We start from the raw sequence: 4,707 nt of genomic DNA on the forward strand, positions 1-4,707 counted from the left end.
GGTCGTAGGACTCGATCTACTTGACTAAGCTACCAACTTGGATGTCCTACATAATGAAGCTACTTAAGTACATGTCGAGCTTAAGTATAAAGGAATACATAGGCTCTTGAAGTAAGACGAGACTATGAACCCATGGAAGAGAAACAAGGAGATGATGTACCTTCTCGAAGTAAGTAGGTGATTCACCTACAATGAACAAGTAGGTGAATCACCTTCTTGTACCAAGTAGGTAACTCACCTGCTTGGGGTGGACCCCACTACCATGTGGCAGCATATGGATGGTTGCATGGCATGAGGTGGTGCCCTAAGGAGGCTGCCATATGTCACCCCTAAGGGGATGCCACATGTCACCTCTTAAGGAGGTGTATATATGTGTTACATGCTGGAGTATATCTCCTTTCAACATCTTAGCTTTAAAGAATTGAGAGAAAACGTGAGAGCTACAAGGGAGGGCAGCCACGGGTTGGCTCAATTTAAGGTAAGGTTTCCAATTTTATTACGTGAATTAATTATCTAGGGTATACCACAATGTAATAAGGTGTTAGTAATATAAATTTATGGTTTGGGGCAGCAAGAAAGTGAAGTGAGCAGACCCGTCAATTTTTAGTATGTTAAGAGGACTTCTGAGGTGAACTTTGGCAAGTTTTGGATAAGGTAAGGTCTTCCCTTTCAAAGTGGAGTTAATAATGTTGGTATGGAGTATATTACATGTCCTAAATGAAGCTGGAAGTAATAAAATTGCATAAGTATACTTGGGGTTAGAAACAAATTAAATTGGAGCCATTCTAGTTGAATTAAAGTTTTGTAGTTTGTTGCAATTGTGGTATTGTGGTTGGAGACGGTTTTGTGGTGTGTTGCAGGTCTGGAACAGTTTTTCTTTAACCAAAGCTATTGCCTTGTTTTCATTAATGGTTAAAGGTTTTATGAAATAAAGACTAAGAACGCTATTTTGGTATCGTACTTTTAAGCGAGTGTTTGGAGTTCTTGTTGCATAATATTGAAGTGGTTTACTTATATATGAGATGCTAATTGTTGTTTTTGGTTGGATTTAGTGATGGAGGATGTAATTGGAAGTTCAGATAGGGCAAGTTAAGGGGAAGTGTTGCCCGATTTCCATTAACTTCTTAAGCGATTAATAAACTACTTGAGAAAGGCACCTAGGGAAATGATTCTTATGGATGCTTAGTTATGATTTAAGAAGCTGGAAAGTTGAAGATGATTAATTTTAGTATTACTTTCATGTTAAGTAGGTTAAAGGAGTAACGAAGCAAACTTGGATGTGAGTAATCCATAACAGGTATGTAAAGCTTATCTCTTCCTTTCTTTTGGCATGTCTTCAAGTTAAGTAATGAATGATATGAGCTTGAGGTTAAATCTACTCATAAAGGCCAAGCATAATTCATGTCCTTACTTCTTCTTGATGAAAGCACTTTTACAGAAATTGAACTAGGGCTTCTCAGGCCTTTCATACATTAGAAAGTGATGAGTATGTAAAGCTATCCTTCTTTTCTCTTGGCATGTCTTAGCCATAAGTGATGGATATATTAAATATGGGGGTAATTCCATTCATAGAACCCCTAGTATGATTCATAATTCTTATCCACTGCTTGATATGAAAACTCCTGCAATAGTTGAGTTGTTGCCTTTCAAGTCTTCTATGTGTTGGAAAGAAGTATACGTGAAGCCTATCTCTCCTTTCTTTTGGAATGTATTATATGTAAGTGAATTGATATATGATATGTGTTTGGAGGGAGTTACATCCATAAGTTTCGGATATAAATCATGACTCAGGTTCACTCCTGAATTCTAGAAGTCCTAACCTGAATGCTAGAAGTCCTAAAGTAGTTCAACTACTACCTTCGAGCCTTCTATATGTTGAGTAGTGACTGAGTACATAAGCTCATACTTCTAAAGACTCTGTGATGATAAGTGTCTCTAATTTCATAAGTCATTTGGTATTATCGTAATAAAAGTCTATGATTCCTGAGACTCCATTGATATGGCTCCTAATGGCATTTATAGGATACTTGAGATGATGATCATTTTGATCCTCAAATGATAGTTCATGACGATTGTTATACCAAATCTCAGATGATGAGCTGATTGCATATGGTTACTCGCTACTCTACTCGTGCATGCTGTTAATACATCTTCCATTGAGTCCCATAAAGGACCGGGTATGATATATGATGATATGAACATTCACTGAGTCCCATAAAGGGCCGGGTATGATATATGATGGTATGATTATTATGATAGTATGATTATTTACTGAGTCCCTCACTAGATGTCCGGGTATGACACATATATGCATATGATAACCTAATGAAACCTTTGTGACACCGAGTCCTATAATGGGCCGGGTACGATATGGGAGGATGATATACATGCCCTCATTTTATAAGATGCAGGTGTAGTGATTTATTAAATATTATACTTGTTTCCTGCATCCCTAATTCTGTTTTAATCTCGTTTATGTTGTGTTATGCTTTATATACTCAGTACATATATCGTACTGACCCCCTTTCTTCAGGGGGCTGCATTTCATGCCTGCAGGTACAGTTATTCATTTTAGGGATCTACCAGCTTAGGATTTCCACTCAGCTATATTGGATATGCTCCACTGTTCTGGAGTCTAGCTTTTGGTGTTGATTTTATAATGTATATGTATGTTTATTCAGGGGTACGGTGGGGGCCCTATCTCGCCATATGTTGATGTTACTATTCTTAGAGGTCTTTAGTCACGTGTATGTAGGTTAAGTCTAAATTGTCTCAATTGTGCTTATACGATGTGTTGTAAATATGCTTATGTTATGGCAGCCTTATCATCTCGTGTGCCCTTTCATGATATAGTATGAATGAAAGAGGCTGCATGTACATGAAAAAAATGTTTTGACCCATTGGGGTTTTTTTGGGTGTAGTATCATATTATGCATAGTTCGATTTGGCTATATTTGATAGTTACATATATGGGGGTCCAGGTCAGACCCCAGTCGTGGCCTACGAGGTTGGGTCATGACAACCATGATTCTTAACCAACTCTAAGATATACAATCTAGCATAGTTTTCAACTAAATATGAAGTCTTAATAGGAAGAAAATGGGATGACTTCATCATTTGATCAACAACCACTGAAGTCCAATCATGTTGCCTATGAGTACGAGGCAAACCTGTAATGAAATCCATTTTCAAGGCTTCCCACTTCCAAGTAGAAATCACAATATCTTGAGGAAAACCTCCTGGTTTTATGCTCAACTTTCACTTGTTGTCAATTGGGTTACTTAGCCACAAACTCAGCAATGTCCCTCTTTATGTCATTCCACTAATACATTTCCCTTAAATCACAATATATCTTTGTGGAACTAGGATGAATAGAATATCGAGAACTATGAGCTTCAGACAATATCATTTCCCTCAAGCCATCAACATCGAAAATACATAATTGGCCTTGATATCTCAAAACACTATCTCCCCCGTGGGAAAAATCATCCATGGTTTTTTTGTCAATTGCTTTCTTCAATTCAACCAAAGTAGGATCATAATCTTTCTTGGTCTTAACTTCGCCACAAGAGACGATTCGGAACCATTTTGATCAATAACACCACTATCCTCAAAATCAACTAATAAAACACCCACAAGTTTTCTCTCAAACCCTAGTAATCATTATCTCAAGGAAGGGCATTTTAGTCACAAAAACGAAATGGGGAGGGACTCACTTCCGGACCTCGAAAAATTTCGTTCGAAAGATGGAATCATAGATTCCGTCGATACGAACACAACGAAAGTTACCTCACCCTCAGATTCCATCTACAGCTCCTCAAATTTTCAAAAGACTAAAGTAATCACTATTCATTGTTCGAGTGAGGAGCTGCTGCAAGCTGAAAAAATCATATCCTTGAGAAATCGTAGATTGCTAAAGGTTATAAACAATATTGGAGATGATTCTTCATCCCATATGCCAACTACAGTGCAAAATTCACAAAAAAACGTAGTCCCAATTGAGAGAAATACAAAGGCGCATCAGCTCAGCATCGCCGCCAGTGCGCCACCACTGCGCCTTCAATTTCCAGCCACCTCCGGCGATATTCGAGCCTTCGCACCACCTGGGCTTTGTTCGCAAGGACAAGGCGCCCCGCTAGGAACAAAAATCTCTGGCGAAATCAACTCCGGCGAACAAATTGTTGTCGGCGCTGGAGCTCCGGCAAGCCATAACGTACAAGATGAATGCCAAAATATTCCTCAAGCTGTTATCAATCTCCCCAGCCATGTGCGCCATCTCGAATCACTGCCACACTCTTCGAATTTATCCTTGAGCTCTGACAACAATGGAGTCGCCGGAGCTCCGGCGAGCCAATTCATCCAAGACCAATACCAAAAGGTGCATAACAGTGTGGATAAGGTTTCTAACTATAACACATGTCTCGAATCTCTACAAACAAGTTCAAATTCAAAAAGTCGTCAAGACGACTTTGGTGGTGCCGGAGCTCCGGTGAACCAATTGGCAAGAGACCAATTCCAAAAGACTCATCAAGGTGTTATGAAGCTTCCAAGCAATATAGAGTGCCTCGAATCACCATCAACAAGCTCAAATTCAAAAAGTCGTCAAGACTTGCATCTCCTTGAAGAATACTGTCACAGTGTTATTCGATCTGAAGCTGTGGCTATTGTATTGGATCATGTTCAAAATCACCAACAAGGAAATAGAAT

Source organism: Solanum dulcamara, chromosome 10 (genome assembly GCF_947179165.1).
Source record: "Solanum dulcamara chromosome 10, daSolDulc1.2, whole genome shotgun sequence".
Lineage (NCBI taxonomy): Eukaryota > Viridiplantae > Streptophyta > Magnoliopsida > Solanales > Solanaceae > Solanum > Solanum dulcamara.